Genomic DNA, 15,339 nt, shown 5'->3' with positions numbered 1-15,339 from the left:
TGCTCCTTACTATCATTGAAAATATCCCATCTTCTCATCACTCATGCTCAGAATCGCTCAGTCAATTCTAGTTCTAACTTTTGTATGCATCACTGCCTAGTTAAGTTCCAAATTCCTTGGAATGGGAACTAAGCACACTAAATGCCATGTCTCGAACAGAGTTTTCAATCTTGTCTTCTATTTGTACCTATTGTGTAGTCCCCTCACACACAGTCACTCCCACAGAAAAGTTCTCTGAATTGCCCTTTGTAACTCTGGTTCTGCTCACTTTTTCCCTCTTTCAGGAATACCTTAACCCCCTCTGTCTTCTGAAGTCTTACTCATTATGTAAGGCCCACTTTAAATTTCATTTCCTTCATGAAGCTTTTGCCTGATCCCTTTGGGTAGAGACCCTCCCTCCATCAACTACTCATTTCACATCCCTTGTTTAATTTTGCCTGGCATTCCACTGTTAGTTGGGCTGACAGTCTACCTACCCCATTACCTATTAGGAACAGAAACTGGGATCTGTTTATTTTTGTGCATATATTGTGTGTCTATTATACATGGCGACTTTTGATGAATAATTTTTGAATTCAGATCATCTAAATAACTTCTGTTAAACATCTAGAGCACATGTCTTTCTGTGTGTCATGTCATGAATTATATGCATTGCATCACAAAGAAGAGCAAGATTAAAGAGACAATGATGAATTTAGAAACTGAAGGTTGCAAGAGTCCTAAAAGGCAGTAGGTTAGTAGAGTGTGCGCTAGGATGTCAAGGGGTATGGGCTATTCCATGGCTCTCCTACTATGGGACCTTAGAGAAGCCCATTTCCCGCTTTGCCACAGCTTCATTTCTCTATGTGTAACTCTGGACAGTCCTCCTTAAGAACTCAGCCAGACATGGGTCTTGGGATACTTCCCAGGACCACCTGTAAACTAGCTACAGCTACATTGTGCTGTAAGAGGCAGCTTGACTAAATGAAGGAGCAGAGGCATCGCTGTGTCATGTTATTGCTGCCGTCTGGGTCTAAATAGGGCAACAAAGTTTTAAAGGAGGAAATGTGTGTGGAGCAGGTCAGATATGGACCAACGTTCTAAACATAAGATCAAGCCCCTCTCTCACTCTCATCTCTTGAAATCAATATTGAAATTTGAGGGTGTCTGCAGATGGACAACTGGTAAATACAACATTAATTTATTCATTTATTCACTTACTCATTCAAATACAGAGTTGAACAAAAGATGACTAAATGTTGAGTAAATGCGTGATTGAGATTTGTTTTCAGTTCACTTTAAGGAGAATAAGAATAAATTGAAAATGTTTTAAAGAAACCAAGCATTTTTTGAAAACAATGTGAATGTTCCTTTCCTATTGGTATAGATGATCTTAAAAATTCTAATGTCATGTTATAACTTTGGAAGGTGGCCTAGTAAAATAATATTCTCCTAAAATATTCTTTACCTGCTATGACATCTTCAAGGTGAGATAAGTGAGGGTTCAGGTAAAAAGCAAGGCCACAGAGTCTTGGAAAACCATACACAGTGATACATGCAGAAAAAGATGATTATTATAACACTGAGGATGCTGGGAAGGCCAAGGAGAAAGACGAGCTACCAAAATAAAACAATGGGCTATTCTTCCTCTTCCATTTCCTGTGAGGACAGGGCAGGACACAGAAAGAGAGTGTGTCCATTTATACTGGTATAATTAAAAAAAAAAATGGTAAAATATTTTTATCCTCTTTCACCATGTCATAATGTGCCATAATTCATCATTGAAATTCTGCTCCAAAATCAATATCACTGCAGAGGAGGTTTGTTTACTCTAAAATGTGCTATAAAAAACACCACACTTTTGCTTGTGATTCCCCAGCCCCACACTCCAAAAATCAAATTTCCTTCCATGTTTGGGAGGGGAATAGGAGGATGTAATCTATCAGTGTCAGCCTGTAATATGTTAATGTCAACTGAAAGATAATTGAATTTCTTGTGGGCTATGATTCTTATGGTTGACACTAAGAATCACGGAATGTTAGAGCCAGTATGGACCTTCAAATTCCCTACTCCAACTTCTTTATTTGGGAGACAGTGTGTCTTAGCAGTTATTGGATGAGATTTGACATTACATGGATCTGGCTTCAATTGCCAACAGTGCCCCATACTGCACGACTGCAGGCCAGTTGCTTCACTTGTCTGATGTTCAGTTAACTCTGCTGTAAAACAGTATTGCCACACACTTGGGACACTTCTAAGTTGGTTGCCTAAGATCCCAGTAGATCTATGGTCCTTCTCATCTCTAGCAACATATTAGGAGAGTTTTTAAAAAAATTCTGACTTCCAAATGCCAGATGGCAGGAGCATTAGGTACCTCTGGTGGGTAGGTCAGGCCTGTGGGGACAAAGGGATTTCCTGGATAAGGACTTGTAAGACCATCCCTTGTTGGTGCTGCCGGTACCCCATTGCCTCTCAGTGGGGCAGAGGAATCTCAGGCTCTTGAGACAAGGAGACTTCCCAGCAAATGACTTGTATTTGCAAGATCCTTCTTGCTGGTGCACCCCGATCTCCTAATATCTCTGAGTGGTAGAGTGGAGTCTCAGACCCCCAGACACAAAGAGGCCTCCCAGATTCATGCTTGTTGTCAGGGATCCCCTTGCTGGTGCCCCCTGGTCTCCCAGTTGTCAAGGAAGAGAGTCTCTGGCCTGGTGGGGAAAAAGACTGTTTCCTGGCCTAGGCTACTTGTTGTTGGTAGGGGTCCCTATCGATTCACCTTGCTTTGTTGGAGGGACTCCTGCTCAATCCGGTTGGACCACCTTCTGTTGCTCCTTAGGGGTCAGGGAAAACTGGGCCCTGATTACCTTCTTCTGCTGGGTGGGTGAGTGGGGGGTCTGCTGGGTCCCTAACCAGTCCACCTTCCTCTTTTCAAGTTTCAGAGTTTTTTTTTTTTGGCTGCCCTGTGTATTATTTCTAGGATTTATAGTTGCATTTAGAGCTATATGTATTTGGAATCCCTGAGTGGTGCAAATGGTAAACATGCTTGGCTGCTAGCTTAAAGGTTGGAGGTTCAAGGCCACCCAGAGATGCCTTGGAAGAAATATCTGGCAGTCTACTTCCAGGAGTCAGCTACTGGAAACTCTATGGAGCACAGTTCTACTCTGACCCACATGGGTCACCGGGAGTTGAAATTGACCCAATGACGATTGATTTCATAGTTGTATTTAGCAGAGAGGAGCAAGAAGAAATGCCATGCCATCTTGTCTGGACCAGAAAAGTCTCAGTATTTGCTGTATCATTTCAAAGGGAATAAAAAACATCCCTACCCTACTAATCTTCATGGATTCTTATTGCCTATATTAAAAGTTTCTTTCTAAATAGAATTACTAGTTTTTCTTTGGGTACGGGTTTTTTCACGTCTAAACAAAGAAACATAGCAAATAATTTTAAAGGCCTTTACAAATATTTGGTCACCAAACTTGGACATCAGATACGTATCTAGTTTATTAAACTTCTCTTTCAACTTATACATCAGACGTGATGCCACTTCTGGGCAGAAGAAAAACAATTTCCAGCAGTGGTCTCCTACCCTTTTTCTCTGAAAGCTACAAATGCACAGATGAAGGACCTCACAGTCTACACGGAGTGAAAGGCAAACTGCCAGCTACACTGACAAAGCCCAGAAGCAGCGATAAACTGTGGTTCTGTTTTGATCCCTTCTTTGTCACGGTGTCTCTAGTTGCCATTTCTGATCCTCCTCATCTCAGGACACCAGTTTCTTGTCAGGAAGAGCTCCAGGAAGTTGGTGTGCTTCATGAGAGAGGATCTGGACACAGTATTAAGTGTTAGGTGGAACCGTCTCAAGCTGGCTGCCTGACTGTCAGTCTGCTGCAGGATGTCAAGCCCCACACAGGTGAGGAGATGCAAGGCACCATGGGCTTCCAAGGGACTCAGCAAACTTTTGAGCCTAGGGTGAAGTTGGAGTTTTCCTTCTTTTTAGAGCACATGGTTAAAGACCTAATTTTTTTTTTTTTTAAGTACCAGAATTTAATGAAAGTTTACATTGTTGTCACCATGTCTTTGTATTGCAAACAAAATGGTCCTTTTCCCTCCTGGATGCTTTTAAACAAACAAACAAACAAAAACTCATTGCCCATCAAGTCGATCCTGAATAGGACTTCCCCCATAGGGTTTCCAAGGAGCGGCTGGTGGATTCCAACTGCCGACCTTTTGGTTAGCAGCGGAGCACTTAACCATTCTACCAACTTGACCAAATGTTGGCCAGTATTCTAACCACTGTTCTAATACGCAGTGTAGACTGCTTAATAATTACAATTTTAGTGGTAGTAATAATGGTGATACTGTATTAAGAATTAAAAAAAAAGTTATCTTACTGTCAACTCCAAATTATGGCACCCCACGTGTGTCAGAGTAAAACCACGCACCATAGAGTTTTCAATGGCTGATTTTTCAGAAATAGATCTCCATGTCTTTCTTCTGAGGTGCATCTGGGTGGACTTGGACCTCTAACTTTTTGGCTAGTAGCTGAACTTTTTAACTGTTCCACCCAGGGACTTCCTATTAAGAACAGTCAGCATCTAATGAACACTTAGCTATTCGAATTTTTTTTTTTCTCCCTATAAAGTCTTTATTACGCACAGGGGCTGGGGACTTCTTAACAGCCACCTTCTTCGTGGTGGCTAGGACGTTGCTCAGGTCCTCTGCCTTCCTCTTGGTGTCAGTGCATGTCCCCACACTTTCCTTGATGAACTTGAGGCCCCACTTGTCCTTGGAGACTTTGAGCAGCTCAGTGGTGTCCCACTTGTGTGGGGCAAAGCCACATACCTCTTAGATCATGTACTACACAAGCCTGGCGTGGTGGTGAGGCTCCCACTGCAGCAGCGGCTGTGCCTCGGCTTGCTCACTGCTCATGGTCACGTTGCAGCCCTCGTTGAGGCCCACAGCCATGGGCAGTGCCGAGCCAGGGCTGCTGCTCTTCAATGGCTGCTGGGCAAAGGGGTCCAATTGCTTTTTATGGATAGACTCACTTCATCTGCCCAATAACCCAGTGAGGTGGCCATTACCTGTATGCCTATTTTACAAATTATGACACTGCAGCAAATATATTAATCAACTTGACCAAGGCCACATTGCTGGTAGGCAGAGGGGTTGGGATTCAAACTGAGGCAGTGTAGCTCCAGAACAGATGCTCTCAGTCGTAAAGGTGTAGCAGCTTGATGTTCCTGTGTCTGCTTTATCCTCTGTAAAATGAAGGAGTGGGACCACGTAACAAAAACAACAACACAACAATAAATAGAACAGCAACAACAAACCAAATCCGTTGCCATTGAGTTGATTCCGACTCATAGTGACCTTGCAGGACAGAGTACAGCTGCCCCATAGAGGTTCCAAGGAGTGCCTGGTGAATTCAAACTGCTGACTTTTGGTTAGCAGGTGTAGCTCTTAACCACTCCACCACCAGGGTTTCCAGAGCAGCAATAGCAAGTACAACTTATTGAGTGCTTATTATGGCTCACAGTCAGTGCCATTTAGTTGGCGTGTGTTTTTTCATATAACCCTTACCACAGCCTGTCATGGATGAACTCTTTTTATCCTTATTTTATAGCACTTCAGAAATATCAGGTGACTTGCTGAATATCACACAGTGACTCATAATGACCCCATAGGACACAGTAGAACTGTCCCATAGAGTTTCCAAGGAGCAGCTAGTGGATTTGAACTGCCAAACTTTTGTTTAGCAGCTGGGCTCTTAACCACCTCACCACCAATAAGTAAAATGGTGGTGCAAATGATTAAGCGCTCAGCTACTAACCAAAAGGTTGGGCGTCCGAAGTCACCATTTAGGAATACATTTCTGAAGATTGAAGCAGCATTACCTCCTGAGCCATTTAGCAGAAATGTTAGATAACCACAGATGCTGCTGTTAGTTGCCCGGTCCTTCGCCATTGGTATGCTAGATCATTGGTATGCTCAAATTCATTTTTTTCTCACTACATATTTTGAATGTCTTCCAACCTAGGTGGCTCATCTTCTAGTGCTGTATCAAACAATATTCTGTTGTGATCCATTAGATTTTCGTTGCCTAGTTTTTGCAATTAGACCACCAGGCCCTTCATCTTAGTCTGTCTTAGTCTGGAAGCTCCGTTGAAACCTGTCTACCATGGGTGACCTTGCTGGTATTTGACATAACAGTGACATAGCTCCCAGCATCATAGAAACATATAAGCCACCGGGGTATAACAAACTGACAGATGGGTGGTGATAATCAAGCAGTGGCTGGTAAACTGCACTGAGTTTATTTGTTCTTATACAGCAGACTTATTTGTTAGGCTGACAACTTCATGGAAGTTAAGTTACACTTAACACTTATAAATTAATTTGCCTCTGAATCTCAATAAAGCCTTCAGAAAACCTTAGACAGCAATTAAAAAATGTGTATATACACATATACACTGTAAAGTTTCCCATCTAACCATTTAATTATATTCATAATGTTGTGCGACTACCACTACTATTTATCTCTAAAACTTTTTCATTGTTGTTATTGTTGTTGTTAGGTGCCGTCGAGTCGGTTTTGACTCCTAGGACCCGGCGTACCACAGAATGAAACACTGCCCGGTCCTGTGCCATCCTTACAATCCTTGCTATGCTTGAGCCCATTGTTGCAGCCACTGTGTCAATCCGCTGACCCTGTACTTTACGAAGCATGATGTCCTCCAGGGACTGACCCCTCCTGACAACATGTCCAAAGTATGTAAGACGTAGTCTTGCCATCCTTGCTTCTAAGGAGCATTCTGGTTGCACTTCTTCCAAGACACATTTGTTCATTCTTTTGGCAGTCCATGGTATATTCAATATTCTTCACCAACACCACAATTCAGTTCTGTACCCACTTCTCTCTGCCCTCAGTCCCTGTTGACCACTAATCTGCTTTCTGTCTCTATGACTTTGCCTATTCTAGATATTTCATGTAAGTGGGATTATACAATATTTGTCCTTTTGTGTCTGGTTTAATTCACTTAGCAGAATGTTTTCAAGGTTTATCCTTCATCCATGTTTTTAGTGGCAGATGTTCCACCTTTATTTCTAGGGTATATTTTTTCTTGTAAGTAGTTCAAACTGGATTGTTACTTAACTCAAGGTTTGGAAGTAAAGGGAAATTGATGTAAATTATAATGTTAACCAAACAAATAAATATTTTCAAGTCCTTCTATTCTAATTTCCAAAAAAAGAATAGACATTTCAGGCTAATCAAGTGAAAACCTGGTTCTTGCATTCCAAAGGGCAGCACAGTTAATAATCTGCCAAAGTAATTTTTGTTTTATTTGAATCCAAAACAGTTTATCTTTGAAATTATATTTAAGTCAAGAAAACAGGTCCATAAGTTAGTATTTTATTAAGAAAAAAGGGTTTGTATGGCTGAAGAAATATGCAGTTTAAACTTAGCACAGGTCATATCTATGACCTACTTAACAAGGAGTTTGTTTTTAGGTATTCAGTATTAATTATATGGACCAATTCAGATATGAAACTTATTTTGTCCTCTGTAAGATTCCATTTAAAGTTGTGAGAAAATGAGCAAATTTTCAATTTTGGTACATTTTAGTCACACTGGGAATTTTGATCATGTATCACACTTTGACCCATTGCCGTGGGCCATGGAGTCCATTCCAACTCATGGCAACCCTAAAAAAAAAACAAAAAACTGCTTTCGAGTTGATTCTGACTCATAGCACCCCTATAGTACAGAGTTGAGCTGCCCCTATAGGGTTTTCAAGAAGTCAGTGGATTCGAGCTGCTGACCTTTTGGTTAGCAGCCAAATGTTTAGCCACTGCACTACCAGGGCCCCTAGTTGCTTTTAAATTACATCTACCAGATTCATCCCTTTTAATTTAACTCTTTTTGTCATGGAAGTTGTTGTGCCTCTGCCACTTCTTCGTTTTTTTATATCTCAAAAGAACAGTAATAAAACACCGTTGAATGAGTAGGGAATTTTATCGTACGATTCTTTAAATCTTCATGGATAAGGGTCATAGTTTTGGGTAATTCATTTGGACTGGGGAAATTTACAAAAGGCCAAACTCTAAGCTTTCCATGGAGCAGCTTGCTCTTTGCCCAACAAATATTTACTGTGTTCCTATTATGTGGAAAACACTGTGTGGGGTTTCAAAGGTGAAGGCATCAGACAAGATCTATCATACAATCTGTAAGACAGGGGGAGTGATAAGGTGCGTTTACAAACAAACATAGGTGTGCGATAAGTCCCATCAGGAAGATGCAGATAAAATATTCAAGGAGTCTTGAGAAGCGAGACAAATCTGGGTTATCAGAGCAGAACACCATGGAGTAGGGGGTACTAAAATTGGGTCTTAAAAAGTAGCCTAGATTTCACCATGTAGAGACAGATGCATTTCAAGAGAGGTAGTTATAGCTCAAGTCATGGTACGGGGGAGGAAACCCGTAAGTTGTGTTTGGGCAGGAAAGTGTCAGCAGTCTACACTAGAGATTTGGGTAAAAAAGGGAGATAATATGTAATCAGATGGCGAAGACTAGTTAAAGGCTTTGAGAGTTTTGCCTGTAGGCACTGGAGAACAACTACAGCATCAGATCACTGAAATTATCCATCTCAACAATGATTTAGGAAGAATAGTTTGCTAAGAGTATTTCAGGGAATAGGAATGGAGAGATTAGAGACAAGGAGACCAACCATGTGGCTATTAACAGTAGGGTGATGACACTGGGAACAGGATATATGGAGCAATTACAGGAGACATAACAAAGGAAGCATAAATAGAACTTGGAAAAATATTGGATTTTGTGTGTGTATGCTGGTGGCAGTCGGGGGGAGGGCAGGTGTAGCAAGGGAGAGTGATAGCACCCTACCAAAATAAGAGACTCCTTGGGGAGTGAGGGAAGGCAAGGTGGCGATATAGATTATAGCTGTTGGGAAATAGGGATGTTGAGGGGCTAGACTTATAGAAGGGGAATTGAGAAGATCAAATCTGACTGGAAATGGAGATTTAGTTACTTCAGCTCCAAGACCTTCAAGACCACGCAGGTGAATATACTTGTAGAGGTGATTTATTCAGTATAAATACACCTTCCAGTTAGGGCTGGGAGTATATTTCAGAGCCTGCATATGAAATGGACAACAGTGTTCCGATTAGAAATTAGAGAGCAATAACTACTATTCGTGTTATACCAATTGCAGGAATGAGGTCCCAAATTATAGATCTTGTATTGGATCACTGACAAGGCCAAGAAACATCTTGGACTTTCATTCCTAGTAAACATGAATGGATATATTTTTGTTATCCTTCCCTGAAAATCAACACGGCTCTTCATGGATTGAAACACAAGCTACGAGCTCTTCTCACACATTTTCATCCATCTCCTTTGCGTTTATTCACTTCAGGGACTAACAACAATATGTTTGAAATCTAATGTAGGTCTCTTCTTATTAATATCCTGAAAGAGGATATTTGTATACTCTTCTTTGAAACTATCAATAATTTTGATACCAGATGAAGTAAAATATAATATTTTAATATTTAAAAGATAAATTGTTCAAAAAATTGTCTGAAGGGGGTGAATTTTCAACACGATGTCCTATTATTTCCACAGGTAAATAAAAATTGACTGTAAATTTGAAAGTAGAAGCGTCTTACGAGAAAACAGATATTTGAAAACCTCAGGTAAACAATGATGTACAAAGATTTTGAGGCAAATATTTGTTGCTTTGGTCTCAAATGGATAAAGTTTTTTTTTTTATTATCATTCATTTTCTTTTACAAAAGTGAATTTCAGGATTTCTAATCCTTTGTTCAAGTTCACCCTGTGCCATTTCCTCTTGGTTTCTTCCCATTGTATCAGGTTTCCATTTTGTGATCTGTGTACCCATGGTTGTTTAAAAAGCAGCCCAGACTTCTAGCCCATAAACATAACTTCCTCTGTCTCCTGAATTTATTTTAATGGCTGATACTTGAGCCCGGGGGATTGTTTAAACTAACACCATGGAGTCAAGAGGACTCATTCTCCCCACTCCAAGCTATCTATAGGTCAATAGCATCAGGCAAAACCCCTCACATTTTATTACCTCAAGACTAAATCTCTTTTCTCAGCCCTTCACTTCCCAAGCTCTGTGTTTTGAGTCTTCACTCACCCGTTTATTGATGAGTCAAGTGAAAAGTATGTTTTCAGCCTGGTCAAAAGTGTATAATCTTTTTTTCCCTGCTCATTGTTTTTATTTGCTGACATGGTCTCTGTTATCATACCAATAAAAAATTTGGCACTGATTTATTTGTTAATCAACACACTCAAAGTCTGAGTCCTTTTTCACTGCGAAGAGAGGTTCTTTAATTGTCCATGTCTTTAACAGGTGAAAAAATGTGCTTAGAACAAGTTGGGTGGAACTATTTTTCTAATTTAAAGAAAAAGCATTTGTTTGCAGCTTAAATAGATTAAAAAAAACCACGTAATAACTTCTGCATCAAATTATCTCCTAAAGATACTCTGCACATGACGGATGATTTTGTAAATTAAGTTAAAAAATGACATTAAGCTCTAACTATTTAACTTATGCTACTGATTATCATGAAAAACTATTCCCTAGGCCATTTGTTTTTAACTTTATCCTCTCACTGGCCAACAAAATGTCTGTCATAGCTCATTTTGGCTTTGGAAATATTCCTCTGAAATTTCATCTCCTCCAAGTCAATGAGTTCCTGAATTACAGAGGTCTTATAGTAGAAACTATTAATGATATTATAGAGTAGAAATTGTATTCTGTTTCATCAGTTGTATGCTTTGCCCTCAGGGCATGAATACACGCTTGGTATGTATGGATTTTCCTAACAGTTGCAAAGAATTCAATCCTTTTCAAAGGCCATTTGTACCTATGGGCATGCTGTTCCCTGCCAGTGGTTCCCGCCATGGAGTATCTATCCTTTGACCTGCCGACATGAACTTGGACTCTTGGGGTTTCTTCTAATTCCTGATTTCCCGCCAGGGATGTGCTGGTCTTTTATTCTCCAGACCAATGTCTCATGTAGGAACAGGACTGATTGCTTTTCAGAGATTAAGGTTGAGGAGAGCTCAGGTCTCAGAATTCAGCCATGAAAAGTTCACTTAGGGTAGGCCATGTAGAAAGTTAACTCTCAATATATTATTTAGAAGGGTTGGGCCCTCCTGGTCTTGCCCTGTTCTTCTGTTTCATTTATGAGTCAAAAAAAAAAAAAGGTGGTTTCTATCTCTCTCATCCTCCACACCTCTCTCCAAATGAATGGATGGTAAATGAGACTTGAAGGGGTGAGCAACACTAGGAATGCACAACCCCACGTGTGTTGGAGACAGTGCTCGTCAGAAAACTTGACATCGTTATGTTGGGGGAATTATAGCAATTTTTGCTTAGCTCTTTAATATCTTTATAAATGTACTTATTATTCTACAGCCAGGGCTTACATGTCTGCACATCCCTGCCACCACCACAACCATCACACACACACACACAAACACACACACACACATCACATACTGTCTTATACACAGTTTTAAACATCTCATATATTATTCCTTTTTTAACCCCAGTGTCTAACTATTGGAGCCCTGGTGGCATGATAATTAAAGTGCTCGGCTCCTAACCAAAAGTTCGGCAGTTTGAACCCACCAACTGCTCTGTGGGAGAAAGATGTGGAGGCTTGCTTCCATAAAGATTACAGCCTTGGGAACACAATGGGGGCAGTTCTGCTCTGTCCTATAGGGTTGCTATGAGTCAGAATAGGCTCAACGGCAACAGGTTTTTTTGGGTTTTTTTGCTCTAACTGGTACCAGGATCTTGGTAGGTGCTTTACAAATATTTGTTGAATAAATAAATGCATGGAGCCATAGCATTGCAAGGATATCTCAGATACTTATAGACTGGTTGATGGGTTTTCAAAATTATTGTTGATGCCCAGAAGTGAAAGATACTTAAGGACCAACACCAAAGAGCCAAACACTCACCACTTTCACTCCATGCCTGAAGCTCTGTTGTTCCATTTTGAAGGTGTCACCAATTTCATGCATTCAAATGATTCTCATTTTAAATCTGCAACAACTGGACTTTAAAGGAGTTAAAATTACTTAGAACTAACTAGGAATACAATAGAGAAGGTAAGAGAGGCTATCTTTTATCTTTCCGTCTCTAATACCTGGTAAGAGATTGGTTTCCCATTAACTTTTTTTTTTTTTTTTAATTGAAAGAAAGAATGAAACAGAATTTGAGGGCTAATCAACCAATGAAAGAGAGCAAGCTGTTTCCAAGCATACGCATGTACTTCTGAGGTACCACTTTACATGTTAGAATAATTAGTAATTACTTTTACTTAAATTAAAATAATTACTTGGCAACTGTTTAAGTTTAGCTATTACTAGTACTTAAAAAGGTAACAAAACCGCATTTACAAAAGTTTCCATCATTCAGCCTTTTAGTGCTTCAGGACACTTTTCTGTACCAGATCATACAAATTAGGGAATCAGGGAATAAAGCACTCAGCCCTGAAAAATCTGTGTGTAAACAGTGAGGAAAAAAAAGAGCTTCTTTAAGCAAACTAAGGTGTCCTCATTTTTATCCCATCTAGGATTATTTGCTTGCTGTCTTGTAAACACTTGAGTTTCGTGACTGAGTGTGTGAGTGAGTGTTGGAGAACTGGTCTTATTGAGCAGAAGGCTCTCTAGCTATAAAATCTTTCATGTTAATCTACTGAGGGCTGAACTAACCTACGAGAAAATGTGAGAATCAAATCAGCCTTATCTTCCCAAAGGAATGATCTACAAGGGTCACCACAAAAGTAAAGAGATGAAAATTAATAGCTTCATTTTTTTAGGGTTGGGAAGGACATTGGACCATCCATTTGTTTCGTCTCAGTGCCTAAATTCCAACCTGATAGGAACGTATCTACTTTTCAGCTTTGTGTAGGCAACATTTAATGCACTCTGGACATTACAGCGAAATCTTGACAATCTTACCATACTGTGCCAAGAACCTCGTGGGCCCATGCAATAGCCTGGGTTTTGTACCACATAAATAATGATTAACATTGGAGTCATTTTCATCTTTATTGTTTTCAATTGCCATAAGTGAATAAACCATAGTCTGCGGTTATAACTTAATAGCTAATGCATGGGGAAATTGAAGGCTTATATGTAAAACCTTAATAAAGGTGTATTATTAAAAAAAATTAAAGCACCAAAACAAACTCCTAAGTGTATTATGGAAGATTGTATGCTATATCTTTATCTGTCTATGCGTCTATGTATTTATATCTCTTTCTCTGTATATAATCTATGGAAACCCTGGTGGCATAGTGATTAAGTGCTATGGCTGCTAACCGAAACGTTGGCTGTTCAAATTCAGCAGGCGCTCCTTGGAAACTGTATGGGGGCAGTTCTACCCTGTCCTATAGGGTCACTGTGAGTCGGAATCGACCGCAACGGGTGTGTGTGTGTGTGTGTGGTGTATATATATCTATAGAGAAGGAGGAGAGAGAGACACATGTATATTTTAGGAGACAGAAACTATAAGCATAAATTCATAGTGGTTAAAAAGTTGTCTAATCAAATATGTGTCAGTGTCTGCTTTAGACTTTGAGTACAAGAGAAGTTTGACTTTCAAGGAAGTCTCTTCCTAAGAATCTGGGAGTAGATTTTGATCCACAGTTTGCATTTTCTTACTACATTTAAAAAAAAAGGTCTTTAAAAAGGAGGAAATGTTGCCTTTTGCAAAATATTAAATTTGCCCTACAGATACATATACAGTGTTTACAACAAATAGCAGTGTTTAGGTGGTAATTATTCAGCAAATAAAAAATAAATATACCACACAAATAATTTGGCACCCGAAAAAGAAAGTTTGACTCTTTGAAAGTGCCTCTTAGTATAATCATACAGTATTACAATTATTCATATTTAGGATCTTTCCCCTGAGGTGTCCACTAATTGCACATTCTTACAACTAACAGATTTATACGTGTGCAGATGCATGTGGGAGTGGGTGTGTGCACGTGTGGGTGTATTTCTGCATATTAAGTTTTCTGTTTGAGAACACTATCCCCCACTATTTTTCTTGAAGAGGTCTCCATTTTTCTGGTATTGTACTATTCCAATTATTATTTTTTTTCTGTTGAAGTTTCTCTCCCAAGAGTTTCTTCCCGAGAGTTAATGCATATCAAAGCCCCGGGCACACTCAGAGCTTAATTGCAGCCTTTCTAATTAAACTATGTGAAAACTCTCGCCTATTGGGTGAAACGTATTCATTCACCTGGGCAAGCTACTGCGTATCCTTCAGCAGAGTGACACAGCCACCTACCATAGTATTTCATTTAATTAATTGTTTCCCCCAAACCTTTAACCTAAGGACGTATTTTAGTGAATACTTTAACATATTTGAACTGTATGCTGAGGTCTAATAATACTCAAGAAAATAAACTTCAGGGTATGACCATATAGGAAAGGCACTGTTGAAAGATAAATGTTGACGAGGCCCGCTGGATGTTAACAAAAACAAAGATAGAGTGAGCCTGTTCCAAAACACAGGTCAAACTAGCTCCCATTAGTGAATGTTAGAAGCTGGCCATTTACATTTCAATTCATAGATAGTCTTGTCCATATTCCTTGTTTTTAATTTTATTTAGAAGGACTAGGAAGTGCTCAAAATGACTAAGATGAAACAGCTTTTGTCCTACTTATGTACCAAACAGAAAACAAAATAACAAACAAAAAAGGCTTCTCTGGTCAAGAACAATTACATCAAAGGGTGCTGACTAAATATGTGGGCTCAATCACTCAATAGTTATCAGCAATCTTTGGAGAGTTGTGAAGTAAAGGAAAAGTGGCAACTGATTGATGAGGGTCTGCACAGTAGTTTCAAATGATGGACCATTAAGCTCGACATTAATTTTAAAATTAATTACTGTGCAGATGGCTATTAAGGAGTCCAAGACCACAAACCAAAAACCACCCCATTGCCGTCCAGTCAATTTTGACTCATAGCGACCCTATAGGACAGAGTAGAACTGCCCCATAAAGTTTTCCAAGGAGCAGCTGGTGGATTCAAACTGCAGACTTTTTGGTTAACAGCTGAGCTCTTAACCAGTGTAATATCAGGGCTCCAGAGACCACAAGGCACAACAAAAATCAACACTACACCGTGTGCTTGAGACTTGCTAATCCTTACAGCAAGGTTACCTATTACCGTCTTCATTTTACTAATGGATAGTGTAAGATGCAATCATTTTAATTAATTTGCAAGAGATCACATAAGCAGAAAGTGACCTAGCTGGAATTAAGATCCCTGCCTGCTCCAA

At 39.7% G+C, this 15,339-nt stretch overlaps 1 pseudogene; it reads right to left on the bottom strand.

The window, feature by feature from the left end:
• Positions 1-4,519: 4,519 nt before the first annotated feature.
• Positions 4,520-4,944, bottom strand: LOC100658772 (large ribosomal subunit protein eL36-like; annotated as a pseudogene).
• Between the last annotated feature and the right edge of the window lie 10,395 nt (positions 4,945-15,339).

The sequence above is a fragment of the Loxodonta africana genome, chromosome 24 (assembly GCF_030014295.1).
Source record: "Loxodonta africana isolate mLoxAfr1 chromosome 24, mLoxAfr1.hap2, whole genome shotgun sequence".
NCBI classification, from domain to species: domain Eukaryota; kingdom Metazoa; phylum Chordata; class Mammalia; order Proboscidea; family Elephantidae; genus Loxodonta; species Loxodonta africana.
Note: the sequence above shows the minus strand (reverse complement) of the source record. Positions and strands in the feature narration are given on the sequence as shown.